Raw genomic sequence first — 19186 nt, 5'->3', positions numbered from 1 at the left:
GCAGAAATCGCAGTCCTTCTATAGATGGACACGATAGAGCCTGTCCCTCCAGACGAAATGAAGAAGGGGTTCTACAGCCACTACTTCATTGTACAGAAGGTGGTGGGTTGCAGCTAATCTTGGACCTGCAAGCTTTGAATCGGGCCCTTCACAGGCTCCTGTTCAAATGTTGATTCAGAAGCCCATTCTGTCATGTGTCCGGTATCAAGATTGGTTTGCGGCAGTAGATCCGAAGGATGCGTTCTTTCATGTCTCGGTTTTGCCTCGACACAGACTGTTCCTTCAGTTTTCCTTCAAGGGCCGGGCATATTAGTACAAGGTCCTCCCCTGTCCCTGTCGCCTTGCATCTTTACAAAAGTCGCAGAGGCAGAACCTTGCCCTGCTAAGGGAAGTGGGCGTCCGCATCCTTAATTATCTCGATGACTGGCTGATTCTAGCTCACTCTCGAGATCTATTGTGTGCGCACAGGCACCTGGTGCTCAGACACCTCAGCCAATTGGGGCTTCAGGTCAACTGCGAAAAGAGCAAGCTCTCCCAGTGAAGAGCATCTCTTTTCTCGGGATGTCACTATGACAGTGCGCCTCAGAAGCAAGCATGCTCAGTCGGTGCTGAATTGCCTAAAGTCAATCAGGATAAGAACAGTGGTCCCACTGAAACAATTTCAGAGGCTCCTGAGGCATATGGTGTCCTCTGCAGTGATTACGCTGCTGGGGTTGATGCATATGAGACCGCTTCATCACTGGCTTCAAACTCGGGTCCCAAGATGGGCATGGCACCACATTACGCATAGTGTGGCTATCAAGCTCATCTGCCACCACAGTGCCATGCATGTCATTTCACGACAGACGTGTCAAAGTCAGACTGGGGTGCCGTTTGCAATGGGCATGTAGCCTTGGGCTCCTGGACAGGACCTCGACTGCGTTGGCATATCAACTGCCTGGAGTTGCTGGTGGTATTTCTGGCTCTGAGGAGGCTTCGGCTGTTGATCCAGGGCAACATGGCAATGGTAGCTTATACACCAAGGCAGTTTACGCTCACGTCGCAATTCACCCACCATCTTTTGTCAGGAGCGAGTGGATTTTCATTTTCTGGGAGAAAAATAAGAGAAAAGGCCGAAGCAGCTGGTGCGGCCTGTTCCCATTTTAACTATGAGGAACCATGCGACTTATGTTGTGCATTGGGAAGGTTACGATGGAGAAAGGTGCACTTGTTACTAGGCCTGCCAGCACCGCTGATCCATGTAACACATTTCAGCTGGTTGTGGCATTTTGTATAGGGAGCCCTAGTGTCACTACATTAACACAACGTTGAGTGAGTGACAGATAGGGAATGTCTTGGTTACTGTTGTAACCTCTATTCCCTGATGGAGGGAACAAGACGTTGTGTCCTGCCACAACACTGAACTACCGGCTGAAATAGACGGGACTCTGTCTCAGCTCCTCAGCACAAACCTGAATGAGTGGTTGAAGCCGGCTCCTTTTATACCCGTATGTCCGGGGGAGTGGCATGAAAATTCTTTGGCCTTTTCTCAATTATCAGGTGTTTGGCGCTTCCAAACGCGACCCCTAGTGTCACTACATCTACACAACGTCTCGTTCCCTTCATCGGGAAAAGGAGATTACAACAGTAACCAAGACATTTCTCTGTATGTTACTTTCTGTATGTGTTTGAGTAAAATTAAATATTTTGTTTTATTCTATAAAGCACTGACAACATCTCTCCCAAATATATATTTTTTGTGATTTAGAGAATTTATTTGCAGAAAATAAAAACTGGTCAAATAACAAAACAGTGTTTTCAGACCTCGAATAATGCAAAGAAAACCAGTTCATATTCCTTTTTAAACAACACTAATGTTTTAACAAAGAAATCAATATTTGGTTGGTTAACCCTGATTTTCAATCACATCTTTCATGCGTCTTCGCATGCTCTCTGCGAGTCCTTCGCATTGCTGTTGGGTGACTTTATGCCACTCCTGTTGCAAAAATTCATGCAGATCTGGCTGTGTGGCATGGAGCATTTTCCTGCTGAACAAAACAATCCTCAATGTTGGGGAACATAGTCATAGCAGAAGGAAGCAAGTTTTCGTACAGGATAACTTTTTGCTTGATTCATGCATCCTTTACAAAGATGAATCTGCCTGATTCCAGCCTTGCCGAAGCACCACCAGATCATCAAAGATACTCCACCTTGTCTAATGGTTAGATGGAGACCTGGAGGGGCTTTCAAGCCACAGTGTCTTGAACACACTGTGAAATTTGGTGGAGGATAGGTGATGAACAGCAATGTGAAAGACTGTTAGAAAGCATGCCAAGATGCATGAAAGGTGTGATTTGAAAATCAGGGTTATTCCACTAAATATTAATTTCTGACACACTTCCTTAGTTAAAACATTAGTATTTTATTGTTTAAAAATAAATATGAAATTTTTCTTTGCATTAGTCTAGGTCTGAAAACTCTGCATCTTTATTGTTATTTTGACCAGTTCTCAGGGGTGAGAAAGAGGGTGGTTGCAGGGGGTGTTTGTGTAAAGTGAAGGTCAGAGAGGGGTGTGAGACTGGGCTTTTCAAATTTAAAGTAAAACACATACAGGTCATCTGCCAGCTGTTGATTCCCTACAGTGTTGGGGATGATGTCTTGAAGTTAGTAATGTCTTTCAGTCCTCTCCACACTACTACATATGTGAGCTCATCCAGATTGGTGTCTGCAGCTTCAAAAACACTCCAATCAGTGCTGTCAAAGCAGGCTTATTGTTCCAGCTCTGCTTCATTGGTCAATCTTTTTACTGTCTTTACTAAACGTTTAGCTGATTATAGTTTCTGCCTGTAGGTTGTAAGACGATGATCCAGACAGAGAGTCCCAAAGCTGCTCTAGGGACAGAGAGATATGCTTTATTTAATGTTGTGATCCAGCATATTTTGGTCTCTGTTGGGGCACGTTTTGTGCTGTCTGTATTTTGGCAGTTCACGTGCGAAGTAGATAAAATTGTAGATAATATTAATAAGTGAGTCTGGGTATTGTAGCTCTGAGTCTGTGATCTGATCAGCCAGTTGTTGTAGCGCTGCGTTCACGCATGCATGTGGAGGGATGTACACACTCACCAAAATAAATGAGGAAAACTTCTGCCGCCAGTAGAAAGGCTTACAGTTGATAAAGAGTGCTTCCAAATTATGACAGCACATCATCTTTAATGTTGTTACATCTGTATAACAACTTTCATTGATGTAAAAGTATGTTCCATCACCTCGCATTTTCACCATTAACTCCGCAATGCGGTCTGCTCTGAACAGCTGGAAGCCCAGCAGATTTAATTAGCTGTCCGGAATGGCTACATGCAATGGTTTCTGTGAAGCACAAGTCAAAAGAGATTGAAAATACCTTGTTTGTACAGGGGGAGGAGATAAATTTCGTCCATTTTGTTAAGGAGAGAGCAGATATTCGCTAGATGAATACCCTGCAGCACTGTTCGAAAGCCATTCTGTTGGAGCTTTACCAGTGGGCTTCCTCGTTTCTCTTGCTTGCATCTTATAGTGCGCTTTAACAACACAGCTGCACCTCTTACTTAAATGTCCAGAAAAATGTCAGAATAGCCCAAAACTGGGAAACGATTGTCTGGTATGTGCTGTTGAATGACCAGAAGTTCATCTCTGGTAAAACTGATTGGAAAAAAAATACTAAGCACAGGACAAGCAAACAAAAACAACAAAAGAATTGGAGGGCTCCTCACCGAGGCGGCCATCCACGGCACCATCTTGAGGATTATAAGGGCTTATCTGTGGACGTGTCAATGTACACCTGCATCAGATGGATGCTTCTGGAGTGTCTCACTTTGGTTACATTGCATCATAAACATACCATTTTTAGGTTGCTGGGTCAAGTTAAACATAGTTTGAAACATAGAAAATTATATCTTGAGATCCCTGCATTCAGATTTGCACTCCATCAAGCTGTGTTTCAACATAAGAACGTGTTTTAATCTTGTGTTGTTTACTGTTAGAAAATGTGGTTTGTTCTCTGTATAAGCTGCACATAGCCTATATAGCTGAAGTCACCTACTGACCCCTGGATGTACTTCAGTTTTTAATTGCTCCGATGGTAGGAATATTCCTTATTACAGTATGGGGACATCAATTGCGTTTATTTTTATAAATGTTTTTATCACAATTAATTAACACGTTAAATCGACAGCCCTAATATAAATATAAACACTATATACAGTATATATAAAACATATATACAAATTATGTGGGGGAATTTATTAAGGATTAACTGTGCACAGTACAAATGAAGTTATTTGGAAATAATTTGTTTGATGTTTTAGCGCCATGTTCACTGAAATACATTTTTCAAATCAGGTAACTGCGCAAACACGCCTACACAATATGTGCAAAAACGCAGCTTGCAGGTCGGTTCTAAATTTTTGTTGTCTTTTTTTTGTGTGTGTATACTCCTGTGCATATCGACATGCTCAATATTATAATATAATTAAAAAGTCCTGCCACAGCACTAATAGCACATATAATGACTGGTTAAACTGGATTTTGTATGGTTAGTTAATAAGATGAAAGCGTTTGCACCGAGTGAGATACTACGCGAAAAAATGGCACAACTGTTTAGTGAATTTCCCCTGTGTGTTTACAGAGTACACTTCACCTCCAAAATGTTCAGCTTTGTGTGTTTGCATTTCAGACCATTTCACAAATCTGACTTGACGCATTTATTTAACCTGTGGGCTGTTCATACCTCATCTCACTTCCTTATAATTTAATTTACTAGGACATGACGAGATACATTTTTAAATCACAAGCCTAACTTGGTCTATGATCAGCACAAAGGCAATACTTCAACTCAGCCAGTACATTTAATCATCCAATGTGAGTCACAGCTGACCACTTATTTCTTCAACTGGCAGTTAATGCTTATTAAGTGATGGCCTGGCCCAAGGGTCTTTTTACCTATGCTTTAGGCAGGGGTTGAATGATACAAAAACTATATTGTGTTTTGGATTGCACTAGAACACCTTAGATTTCAACAGCATCCTCTTTTTCCCCTGTGACCTCTAACACCTGTCTATGAGTTGTTCATTCAACCACACACACCATTGAGGTTCTAAGTTAGATAGCTCTATTGATTTTGGATATGCTTTATTTCTCATGCTTATTTTAAATAATTGGACTGCAGAGAACTAATTCAGTACTGAGTTCCAAAATACCTGTGAAAAACAAAAGGAATAATAATAATAATAGTAAAATATAATAGTGTGTTGTGTAAGCATTATCTGACAGAAAATCATTAAAAAACATTATGTGATCATTCCCTTGTTACTATGCTGGTTCCCTTTTTAAAACTTTCTTAACATGTTTACAGATGGGAGTCACTTTAGCAGTAACAAAATAAATGTGTCTAACAAAACAGATTTTAACCAGAAGGATGTGAAATTATGAAAGCAAATTTCTCAAGAGCTCAGTTTTAATACATACAGTGTTTTTAAAGACCATCTTTAGATTCCAACAAGCCTGAGGTTTTCTGGGTTAAATACAGCTATCGACAGCATCGGAGTCTGATTCCTCAAGAAGTTGGTTGAGAAAATGACTAGAGTCTGCAAATGTCTGCAAATTCTAGGCAAAGGGTGACTACTTTGAAGATGCTAAAATATTACACAGTTTTGATTTTTTTCTGTATTTCGATTAGTCACAACACAATTCCAATAGTTCAAATTATGTTATTTTATAGTTTTGATTTACTATTATTCTAAAATGTTATATATAGAGAGAGAGTTCAGAAATCAGTATTTGGTGGATTAACCCTGATGTTCATTCACAGCTTTCAGGCGTCTTGGCATGCTCTCTATCAGTCTTTCACATTGCTGTTGGGTGACTTTATGCCACTCCTGGTACAAAAATTCAAGCAGCTTGGCTTTGTTTGATGGCTTGTGGCCATCCAACTTCCTCTTGATCACATTCTAGAGGTTTACAATGTGGTTAAGGCCTGGAGATTGGGCTGTCCATGACAGGGTCTTGATCCGGTAGTCCTCCATCCACACCTTGATTGACCTGGCTGTGTGGCCAAGGAGCAAGGAGGAAAAAACAATCCTCAGAGTTGGGGAACATTGTCAGAGCAGAAGGAAGGGATAACCTTGTACATGGCTTGATTCCTACATCCTTCACAAAGACGTATCACCACCACGAAGCACCACCAGATGTTTACCGATCAGCCACCTGGTTGTCTATTGGTTATCTAAGCCTGTTTGTCAGTCCAATGGCGGTCTCCAATAATACAGGTGAAGGTCTCTGCGCGTTACTGTCTTTCCTTTTAAGCAACACAACAAGATTAAATGAAATACATTTTCTCTTATGTATTACCTCGATATTTCATCTGATCCATAAATGAAAAAGGTTTTAATGATATCTATTAAAAGTGAGCGAATTTTTGATTATTCTTTTTAACTCTTTAATTAATTTAACTTAACGTTTTCTTCAGTAGAGGTCAAGGCCACTATTACAGATATAAGTTGACCAACATAACTTCTCTTGTAATAGCTTTGGATTGGCCATGCCGTGGTTTTCCACGTACACTTAACTGGAGAAACATTAAATTAAAACAGAGGTAAGACACATCCGAATTTAGATCGGTCAAGCAGCATTTGCTGTTCTAAAAAGAAATTTCCTTTTTGTCTTTGCAAACCAAGTACACTTGAATTGATGCCAAATATTAGTCGTCGCTAATCTGACGCAGACATACGAATCGTTTAATCTACTTGGGTAGATTAGTCAGTCAGATTAAAATTAAATGTTTACAATTTATTGACCAGGTAATAGAACAATAATTCAAAATCCAATTCATAGAGTAAAATCATCGATCAATCAAATATAATAACAACAATTCGGAAATCGAGGAATTTATAGAAATATATACCAGGTAATGAAAACTACACACAGCGATCATGTGGGAAGTCTACATACAGACTCCCCAAACCTTTTGCCCATTTTCCTCATAAACCCAGATAATTCAATATGCTTAGCAAATGGTGGTGTCTGTCATTATAATTAGATTTTGGTCCCCTATTGAGGGGTTCACAACTGTGGGATCAGAATTTGTATTTGAATGGGTTCTTGATTCCTGTAGATTTACATAAAGGAGGTAGTTTGTATGGAGGATCTGGGGGAGGGCACACCTTTAAGGGGCACACCACATTTCTCATATTTTATAACTTCTTTTAGCTTTTCATTATGGCTGGGAGAATGAGACCAATTTACCAGGCGCACTGAGACACTTTAAATGATACCAAACATGCATAGTTACTTTTTTGTACACACTTAAAATTGCATAGGTTTTTAGTGAGCTTTAAGTGAGGAGGAAAAGGGGGGAGTAGGGGGAGATGATGAGACTGTAGAAGTGAGGTGTGAGCTGCACTGTGTGCTGCATCTCGGATGTTGCTGTTACATATGCAAGAGAGAGTTCAAATATTAATTCTCATGAGAGCGTTTTGTTTTCTCGAGGGGTATTCCAGACTTGCTGGCACCCGCCTTACAGTTTTCCCCGTTTTGGCACCGTGGGCCACTCACAGGGTTTCCTGTGGTGTCACTTCAGTCTTTGTAAGGTGGGCAGCTGTAAGGGGCTGAGAGATAAGATAGTGTTGGTGGATGCTTTTACTGATCTGATGAGGTGTCTGAAGTAGCAACATTGGAATAGTGTGAAGGAGAAGATGAGTGCGCTTCCAAACGCACAACCTCGAAGTACCCAGTCCCACCAGGTGTATGCAGTCTGTGCCGATCACGTAGATGAGCTAGACAGAATCTGTGCAGTCTTTCAGTCTTGTGTTCGTGCCAAGTTTGTCTCCACTTGTGCTTGAGAGAGGTGGTATTCTGTTTGGAAGATGACGTTCTGTACCAAGTCCATCGTGTCGACCAAAGCTTGTGTTCCGTGTTCATGAAAGGTGTTGTCCCATCATGGGGAGAACTCGGCCTCCTTTGGCATCCTTCCGAGGATGTCGATCTGGCCCATAGAAAAGTCCTCTGTCACTTCCAAGCAAAAGGAGTGATTAGCAGGGCAGGTCAGTCCTCCATATGTGAACGAATTAATCTCACTGAGGACACACCACTGTGTATGAGACACTTGAACAGCATTTGAATGGCCATGCAATGATTCAACATTTATGAGTTTGCTATCATTGGGAGAGAAAGGCTGCAATGTGTTACGTGGACAGACAACATAATTGTGAGTTTCATGACAACAAGTGCGACTGGCAAACAAGGCCTCAGTACCCTTCAAAGTCATATATCCAGTGAGGTGATCCCATTTAATTACCTGATCTTTAACTACCATGCCAATGGAGAGAATAGTAGTGGAATTTGGATAAACTTCATCTGGGTGGATTAAAGGAAACGTGCCAAAAAATTCTGTCAGTACTTTATAGAATAAAACAAAAACGCTAATTTTACTCAACAACATATCTATGTTAATAGTAAATCCAGAGAAACTCTAATGGTCTCTATTTTTTTTCCCCAAGAGCTATAAATTCAGTATATAGCTCTTGGGAATATAGCTCTTATATAAAAAACAAAAACTCTCTCTCTCTCTCTCTCTCTGCACCAGTTAATTTTTGACAGCCACAAAAGGTATTGTACCATCACAAAAAGACAGAGGCCAAATTAAAAGTGCTGATTTCTTAAAAATGTTGTTGAGTTTGTTTATTGTTTTCTCAGTTAAAGGGGGAATTCTAGTATGGCTAATGTTCCTGTCATTTATTAATGCATCAGAAATTAACAACAATATGAACTATAATTAATTTAAAAATTAATGCACATACTTATTTCCTACATTTCATGGTACATAACAATTGGATGCATATTATTTAATTATGGTGGCATTAAACAATTGGGGTGCCAGCATTAAATTGAGCTAAAATTATGCCAAATATAATCTACTAAAACTAGAAAACAACCTATTTCAAATAGTTTAAATATTGTGTAAAACTGCAGCAAATAACTATGTATTTTTGTTCAATAACAAAGCAAATTCTCTTTAATGCCGCACAAGGGCTTATGTGGATTAGTGAATCATATATATTAACTAGCTCCTTTACATTAACAGTCAAACAAACCGACTCACTAAAATGAATTAAAGTTCCCAATGCTAAATATACTGTAAATGAATGATTTATTGTAACCGTTTCATTTACACGAACTGTCTGAAAGAATCAATTCCCTAAAATGATTTGTGAGAATATTTGATTACTTCCTTGGATCCATTGCAGTGTGTGCAATATAATATGACAAATGTAGAGTTTTGCCATGCTATATTGCTACATTTTACAAAATGTAGCTTGTTACTGAAAAAGCTACACTATTGTGAATATAGCTAGACTAATGTTGCGCTACTGAAAAATGTAGTTTGTAGTGTTGCTACTTTTAGTTATTTACTCCAACACATTTCTGGTGAACTATCTCTTTAAACACCTAGAGAAAACAGATTTGGGATGCGGTTGCAAAACATAAGAGGATTCCTGAACACAAAAACTAAGGCGTAAAAAGAAAACATGCAGGAGCAGCTCACACAGAGATGAAATAGTATGAAATATACAATCAGTTTTTCACATGGAGAATAAAATGTATAAAAAAATAAAATATATATATATATATATATATATATATATATATATATATATATATATATATATATATATAAATATTTATTATTATTATTATTATTACTATGTGTGTGTGTGTGTGTGTGTGTGTGTGTGTGTGTGTGTGTGTGTGTGTGTGTGCATGAAGCTCGCATTCTCAGTAAAAATATGAATTCATGGAGAGAATTTGGAAACATGGTTCCTTTAATAAAGATTTGTGAGTTGATTTTCAATGACACTAAAGCCTACAAAATCTATTTTCTTGTGTTCATATTCAAACAAGCAGAAGCACAAAAAGCAAGTAGTGAAAACAAGCACATATTGTGATTTTTCAGTTCGCTGTGCTGTTAAGAAGGTTAACATGTTCATGGATTTGACATTGCTCTGAAGGAAGAGGAACGGGAACAGAAGATGAAGAAAAAAACAACACAGATGTGTGCCGCTAGGAAGCAAACCCCTTCACATGTTCTTGTTCAGCAGAACAATGATTCTCCTTTCTGCTGATTCTTACATCACTCAGCACCACTATATCTCTGTCTGAGGCTACAGTTGCACAGATACCTTCCAAACAATCAGCAGTACGGGTACGTGTTCTCAGTAAGGGCTATATATCACCCCAAATGTCTGGCTGAGTTGCATCAGCATTAAAACAAGTGAAACTCTTACATAAGAAACATTGGTTACTTTGTTTTCTTGACAGTATGTGCTACATCAGCACAGACATAAGTGAATCAGCAGTAATTTTGAAGGAATCTAAGCAGTGGAGATCTATTGAAGCTAGTGATACCCTAGTTTTCGACGTGTGGTTTTTGACCCAAAAATATGTCTTAGGTCTATCCTGATAAGGTTGTCACACTCACAGATTAGTTGAAGGACCCAAACGCAGAGATGGACGCAAAATAAACTTTTCTTAACAAAATACAAACCAAATCTCTCACAATGGAGTCAATAACTGACTGGTAAACAGTACCGACCGAGGGCTATGAAAGGCAAACCGACAGGCTGGAGACTGACACATAAACTCACAAAACAAATAAGCAGGGTAAACAAGGCAGAGGAGAGATAAATAAAATAAAGGGACACAAGTGCTGCAGATATGTTAAATGAGCTATGCAACCAGAGAAACGAGAGGGAAAACACACACAGACACACACACAAACATGACCCACAGTCAGTCAGGGGAGGCATAGTCAGACCAGATTGTGACAAAGGGGGTTGCACACCTGTTGCACATTCAGTTACAACAACCTTAATGTGGTCATGACATGAAGAGTTTCAAATTGTTGACATATAAGAGGACGTTGTATTATAAAAACATACTATACATTTCTCATACACATTTTTAAAAAAAATAATTTGCAGTCAACATTGACCAAACCTGGTGTTGTATCTTATCTACTGGCGAAATAACTAAGTAAAGGTTATCTTTTTGGTCCTTTCAGGTCTCCTCCTTTCTGTCCTTTTATAAGTCAATCCCATCGGCCTAGCCACTCACAAATATTCAGGCAAGAAAAGAAAAGACAAAAAAGTTTGGCCTGTTAGCACCGTGGTTGGGCCACGTGGCTAGTGTCAATTACATGATTCCACTAGGGCCGTTTTCCCTTTATTACGCTTCAGTCGATCATGCCATTCAACTAATTATCAAGGCTGGGCACGGTGGCCTCCTCGCCAAAGCAGACATCAAAGATGCTTTCAAAATCACGCCCATTCATCCCACTGACTGGCCCACTTTCAGCGTTAAGTGGTAGTCAAAATTTTACCTTGCTTTCTGGCTCACATTCGGGTGTAGAAATAGATAAAACATTTTTAATTCTCTTTTAAGGCTTATATTGGATCCTTCTAAATTACTATAAACGTCCTTTTTTATTGCACCTGCTCAATGATTTTTTGCTCATCGATCTCCTTGCCGCTCACAACTCCACATAGGATGTTCTAATCAAGCTTTTTCATCAGCTGGGTGTTCCCCTCTCCAGTGAAAACAACAAAGGCCCTACTACGTTCCTCGAATTTCTTGGCATCATGGTCGATTCCCTAAACATGCAAGCTTCTTTGCATCAGGACAAAATAGACAGGATCAGGTCAGTTTATACATAATTTTACCTCTCAGTTTCCAAACTCGATCATCTGTCCCTTTTGAGTCACCTCATTTTCGCTATGCGTATCATTCCTCAAGGCCACTCCTTCATCTCATTCCATATTGGAGCTGCCACAACCTCTGCTCATCAAGGACAACCAAAGACCACAATCAAGGTGCTTGGCCGCTAGTCTTCTTCATCCTACCAGAAATATATCTGACCCAATGCTCAAATCATCACACATGCTCAACTCTCCATTAGCCATAAGTTTTCATACCTATCTGATGGTGGCCTGGAGCTCTAAGTGCTTCATCCACACGCTCTTATCTCAAACAATTAACAATTTCAAGCAGGTCTATTGTCCTGCAAGGATACAGTCTAAAAATATCTGCCCTCCTCACCAGGGCTTCCACAATTCAATGCATGATTTTCTTTTGCATTAGTAATGCAGGAGCCTAGCTCACCCTTATTGGAGGGCTCATGCGTAAACTTTGTTTATCTTTCAACAAAAGGTATTGTACAACAATGTCATCTTTATCATAGGGCTTTATGTTACATTGTTCATCTTTTGGTAAAGATATTCCACAAACAAATTCCGAACTCGTCATGGGTTCATAATCAAATGCTGTTTATCTTTCAACAAAGGGTATTGCACAACAACAACGGCCTTACCGTAGGGCCTCACATTATTTTGTTTATCCTTTGGCAAATATAGTGCACAATCAATGGGTGCCTCGTCAAAGGGATCACAATCAAATGTTGTTTATCTTTCAACGAAGGGTATTGCACAACAACGTTGCCCATATTGTAGGGCCTCCCATTACATTGCTCATCCTTTGACAAGGGCAGCCATTATGCAGTATCTTTGCCAGAGGGCTCATAATCAAACTTTATTTATCTTTCAACAAAGGGTATTGCACAACAACATTTCCCTTATTGTAGGGCCCTTGCACTATGTTGTTATTCATTGGCAAATATATTGCATCCAACAGCCATGCAGGTTTCAAATGCTTACATTGCTTAGTTAAGTAGAGGGTATTGCACATCAATGTTGCCTATATCTTAGGGCTCTGCTATGTTGTTCATCTTTTTACAAAGATGTTGCATAAATAACATTTATACGCAAGCAGGCCCGCCATCAGGGGGTCAAAGGGTACAGATGGCCCAAGGCCCAGGGGGGCCCATGCAAAGGTCTATAGTTGACCCTTAATGGGATCAAGTACAACAATTTACTTACTGACTTAAATCACCGAAATCGAAAGTGTATATACACCCCGTTATTGTGAAAATGGTTCGGTCAAAACACCAGGCCAATCAGATGTGCAGAACACACACAATGTGCATTGTGCAAAGCAGGGACTGACTAAAGAGTCAAAATGCCTCACCAAAGGCTAAAATCAGGGGCACAAAAAAGAAATGCAAGCAAACAGAGAGCAAAAGTGAACAAAAGAAGCAGAGAGGCGATGGCCAAATTTCTTGCCAAGCATGAAGCACTAGGTATAACAGACGAATCTGAACGTTGCAAAAGCGAGGAGATAGTGTAGACTAGCAAATAAAACTGCAGCTAGCTAGCTTAACCTTTAAATAATGTTAGCACATTCTATTAACTAGATAATATATCAATATAATAGATAGATATAAATGGCCGTATAATTAGGGATGGGTACCAAAACCCGGTATTATTTTTTTCTTCTTTTAAAAAATAATATATTTTTATCAATTATTTTATAATTGATAAAAAACAAACCGATAAGGAGTATCGATCAGAGTAATAGTATTGATAAAATCCTAATGATACTCATCCCTACTTAAAAGGCAATTATATTGCAACCTGCTAGAATTACTAAAGCTTGCAATTAGCTCATTTTTAGGCCTGAAGTCAGCAAGAAAATAATCAGACTCTTCCTATGATATCATCCTCTATCAGAAACTGAGGGAGAGATGAGCATCCCCACCATGCAGAGCAGGTCCACTGAGGGAGAGACTAGCATCCCTAAACAGTGAGTGAGTGAGTAACACAAGGATGGGGGTGATGGTGGACGGTGCTGGAGTGGGTGTGGATATGGGCAGTAAGTAGGTTGTTACTGTTTTTTTGTTGTTGTTTTTTTTTAAACAAATAAAACATTTTGGCAATTTGGAAAATGTTTCCCCCTGTCCATAAATCTTGATGGCGGCCTTGTACGCAATCATGGCTATCCTTAAGGAAGGATATCACTGAAACCATGCCCCCTTTATGATAAGGTTCATCAGTAAACACAAGCATGGCTTATCCTATTGCAAAGGTTTTGCACAAACCATGCCAGGGATATTTTATAATTCATGCACAAATGTCAAATTCTAGGTTTTTGCATCTAATTTTCTCTTTTTCAGATTGAAACTCTGGATACGAGATCAGGTTCGTAACCCGCCTGGACCATCTTCTCTCTTTTGGGGGTAGTATGTTGGTTCTCCGTTTGGGGTAGGCTCTTCACCCCTGCCCAACAGTATCTGATGGTTCGAGTAGCATTTTCTTTGGACTGCCAGACAGGACTTATGCCAAAAAGAGACATTACATTCCTGTTTCATATATTCATCAAATGATTTTATCCAGAACGGCTAGGATTGGCATTCTCGTCAAGGAGTTAATCTGCTAGATTGCGTGATAACAGAAGAAGAGCAGATCTCTGCAACCTCCATCCATTGGATTATTCCCCGCTGTCGGAGCCTCAACATAAACTTACATCATTCTACCATCAATATACAGCCCAGGAAACGGACTGCACTGAAGTGAAGTTGGCGTTATTAAATGTAAGATCGATCTCAAATTTTATTTCATGGGTTGGACCTTTTTTATGACTGAGACATGGCTGAATGCCAGCGAATTAGGTCCACTCTCTGAAGTTTGTCCTAAAGATTGTAACAATTTTAATACGACGCAGTCAGTTGGTCGTGGTGGGGGTTTAGCTACTATTGAATGAGACTTTCAATCTTACACAGACTGTCCTTGGCCCTACTCATAAACAAGGGCACATGCTTGATTTGATTTTATCATTAGGCCTTTTGGTCAGTGATGTAGATATCAAAGTGGTAACGTTTTTGTGCATTGTCTGTGATTGTGTTTTGTGCCTTAATTTTAATTATTATGCTATTTGTTTAAACTCTTTACAGCACTTTGGCCAACAGCTGTTGTTTTTAAATGTGCTTATATGACTGACTGACTGACTGACTAATGTTGGGTGGCCTCCAGGAACAGGGTTGGGAAACACTGTTATAAGGTACAGTATGTCATGACCCGTTTAAATATGAAAGCTTTATTAAAAATGTATGTACACACACCACCACCGTTGTTTGCAGTCCAATGACAGTGCCTTGCTACAACTTTAGGAGTCTGCTCCAAATTCTCCCGTGCCACTTATAGACATAGATTATTGACTTTAGCTTAGGCTAGAAGATGCATTGTGTATATATATTTTGCATAGAGCCTACACAATGTATATTACCAGTAACAAGTACATCTTTTGAAAGCTTGAATAAAGCCAAGGACCCCTATACAGATTGCATAATAAATGTTGCTCTTTCTATTATTTCAGTTTTGTCAGTTACACCTTTTTTTTCATATACCAACTAGTCAACAAAACTGTTCATAATTGAAGAAGTGCACAAACCTTTATATGTAACTTTTGTCTGTGTGGTGATTAAATTCACTGTTTTAGATTTCCAATGATGCTATTTATGTGTGACATGTACCTTTTTCTACCCTTGATGTGACACGGCATGCCACTTCTCGTCTGGTGTGCGACACACTAAAGGATCACAGACAGCAGGGAAACCCAATGTGAAAAGCAAATAATAAAGTGCAACTAAACATATAATCATGCATAGTTGGAATAGCAAAATAAATAGGCTTATCATATTAATACCTCAACAGCACCAAATGTGAATCTTGTGAAATTTTGCAGACAACATGATACACAATACATACACTGTATTTTATGTATTTTAATGTTAGCACATAGTAGTTAAAGACACCTAATATAAAATGGGACCAAAACATTCTTAAAACAAGATACATTAATTTGACCAACAAATTACATCATATTTTGTCTTGTTTTCAGAGAAATGTAACAAAATATTTTTTGCTTATACAGTGGGTACGGAAAGTATTCAGACCCCCTTAAATTTTTCACTCTTTGTTATATTGCAGCCATTTGCTAAAATCATTTAAGTTCATTTTTTTTCCTCATTATTGTACACACAGTCCCCCATATTGACAGAAAAACACAGAATTGTTGACATTTTTGCACATTTATTAAAAAAGAAAAACTGAAATATCACATGGTCTTAAGTATTCAGACCCTTTGTTTAGTATTTAGTAGAAGCACCCTTTTGATCTAATACAGCCATGAGTCTTTTTTGGGAAAGAGAGTTTTTCACATCTGGATTTGGGTATCCTCTGCCATTCCTCCTAGCAGATCCTCTCCAGTTCTGTCAGGTTGGATGGTAAACGTTGGTGGACAGCCATTTTCAGGTCTCTCCAGAGATGCTCAAATGGGTTTAAGTCAGGGCTCTGGCTGGGCCATTCAAGAACAGTCACGGAGTTGTTGTGAAGCCACTCCTTTGTTATTTTAGCGGTGTGCTTAGGGTCATTGTCTTGTTGGAAGGTGACCCTTCGGCCCAGTCTGAGGTCCAGAGCACTCTGGAGAAGGTTTTCGTCCAGGATATCCCTGTACTTGGTCGCATTCATCTTTCCCTCGATTGCAACCAGTTGTCCTGTCCCTGCAGCTGAAAAACACCCCCACAGCATGATGCTGCCACCATGCTTCACTGTTGAGACTGTATTGGACAGGTGATGAGCAGTGCCTGGTTTTCTCCACACATACCGCTTAGAATTAAGGCCAAAAAGTTCTATCTTGGTCTCATTAGACCAGAGAATCTTATTTATCACCATCTTGGAGTCCTTCAGGTGTTTTTTAGCAAACTCCATGCAGGCTTTCATGTGTCTTGCACTGAGGAGAGGCTTCCGTCGGGCCACTCTGCCATAAAGCCCCGACTGGTGAATGGCTGCAGTGATGGTTGACTTACTACAACTTTCTCCCATCTCCTGACTGCATCTCTGGAGCTCAGCCACAGTGATCTTTGGGTTCTTCTTTACCTCTCTCACCAAGGCTCTTCTCCCCCCGATAGCTCAGTTTGGCCAGACGGCCAGCTCTAGGAAGGGTTCTGGTCGTCCCAGACGTATTCCATTTAAGGATTATGGAGGCCACTGTGCTCTTATGAACCTTAAGGGCAGCAGAAATTTTTTTGTAACCTTGGCCAGATCTGTGCCTTGCCACAATTCTGTCTCTGAGCTCTTCAGGCAGTTCCTTTGACCTCATGATTCTCATTTGCTCTGACATGCACTGTGAGCTGTAAGGTCTTATATAGACAGGTGTGTGGCTTTCCTAATCAAGTACAATCAGTATAATCAAACACAGCTGGACTCAAATGTAGGTGTAGAACCATCTCAAGGATGATCAGAAGAAATGGACAGTACCTGAGTTAAATATATGAGTGTCACAGCAAAGGGTCTGAATACTTAGGACCATATGATATTTCAGTTTTTCTTTTTTAATAAATGTGCAAAAATGTCAACAATTCTGTGTTTTTCTGTCAATATGGGGTGCTGTGTGTACAATAATGAGGAAAAAAATGAACTTAAATGATTTTAGTAAATGGCTGCAATATAACAAAGAGTAAAACATTTAAGGGGGTCTGAATACTTTCCGTACCCACTGTAACAAGAGAAAAACTCTTTGCCAATGGGGTAAGAAAAATAAAACTTGATTAAAAGGGGAAACAAAAAAAAAAGACACATTCACATTCAGGACTCTATTCTGCACCCATAAATCATTTATCTCACATGTTATCTCATGCCCTCTGGGGGAGGGTTACTAGTTAGCACTCAGTAGCAACTGACCCTTTACGTCCTTGTAATGCAACAGAGAATTACCCACGGGGCACTAAAGTACTGAACTGACATATGCTTTTTTTGTCTGACAGAAGGAGACACAAGGTGACGATTTCAGCGGTGGGAATGGAAAAAACTGAGATGATATGACAGTGAGAGGGAATAATTCATATGTTGGAAGTATTGAATGTGACTTCTTCTAGCTTGTCACAGCTGTTAATAGCATGTTACATAGATTCTGATGAGGATTGCTGATGAAAATGCAGAGAATCCCAAGGACACCTCCACAAGGATATGGTTGACAGATCGCCTCTGGATGTAATTATGCCACTGTGAAAGTGTGGGATGATGGTCAGATGAGAATCTCCAAAGAGAAAACCCATGAAAAGCACACATTAGCACAGTTGCTGGCCAGTTCCCACAGGAACCTTCTTAAAAGTGGATTTTGTTATTGCTGCGCCCTTGAAAGAGTGATAAGGTCCTCACATATTCTGTAAAAACCTTTTAGCAAAACACACTGATGGAGCTTGAAAGCAAGTAAATTATGCTTTTAAACAAATCTCTCTAATTACCTCCTCATTGCATCAACAGTGAGATTGCAAACAATAGAGAAACAAACAGAAAAAAACCACATATCAGTGGATTGCTGTTCTCTCAATTTGTAGGCTTGGTAAGAGAGAGAATTTGTTTTATTCAAGGGGCAGCAGGTCCCAGGGGAACTGCCGCCCACTTCTTGCCCTTCCTTCCATTATAAGCGCTTTAAGTGTATGTGAGTCTTGTCCTGTTGCTGGTCATACATATGTGGCCCTCAGGGACAACGTTCTTTAGGCCTATAGGACCATTTCACCCCAATGGAAACCCCTTTATACAATGTGGACAGAAAACTCTACCATTCTGTTTCTGTATGCTGGAAGCAGCCATCTTACTCCTATTCTTCTCTCTAGGGAAAACAATAAGGATATTGATGCACTCATGCCTAAACAAGCTTGTCGAGTTTTTCTTCAGGGTTTTCTGGTTCCGATCAGTAATGAACTACAGGCATTTTGTTTTTTTTCATGTATACAGTACACTTTGGTGTCCCATGTCTTTTTTAAGCGTTAGAGGTGCAAATCCCATTTTTTTTTGTTTTGAGATCTATTTCATATGTTAGAAAAACGAATATATAACATAAGCATGAAATATAGCTAGTTTTAAACACGTCAATCAAATAATCTCATTTTATTTCCTCATATGTTTTTACAAATATTGTTGTGTTAACTGCTGTTGTAAAGCTCAACCCTGTTACCTAAGTTAGTGTGATAAAAAAATAAATATATGAAACACATGTTCTTCTTTAATTAATGGAAATTATAAATGTATCAGTAACTACTGTCTAAATTAAACTGTCCCACACTAGCTACTATAGTATTTAATGATGGCTTAATTTAGGCTAAATTTGCAACCCTGTAACCCATGTAGGAAAAAAGATTGACCTCCTTAAGTTGATATAACATAACATTATAAGAGGGGTAGCACCTCCTTTCACAAAACATTTGTTGAAAATAATGTTCGTAATAC

At 39.4% G+C, this 19186-nt stretch overlaps 1 protein-coding gene and 1 pseudogene across 1 annotated transcript in view; both read right to left on the bottom strand.

Moving 5' to 3' along the window:
* Window positions 1–19186, bottom strand: part of LOC127630077 (leucine-rich repeat and fibronectin type III domain-containing protein 1-like protein) — a 191281-nt gene that overhangs the window by 145936 nt on the left and 26159 nt on the right. The gene's annotated exons all lie outside the window — the stretch shown is intronic.
* On the bottom strand, window positions 7582–8451 carry LOC127629696 (uncharacterized; annotated as a pseudogene).

This window comes from Xyrauchen texanus, chromosome 36 (assembly GCF_025860055.1).
Source record: "Xyrauchen texanus isolate HMW12.3.18 chromosome 36, RBS_HiC_50CHRs, whole genome shotgun sequence".
NCBI classification, from domain to species: domain Eukaryota; kingdom Metazoa; phylum Chordata; class Actinopteri; order Cypriniformes; family Catostomidae; genus Xyrauchen; species Xyrauchen texanus.
The sequence above is the reverse complement of the archived record's forward strand: the minus strand, read 5'-3'. Positions and strand labels throughout refer to the sequence as shown.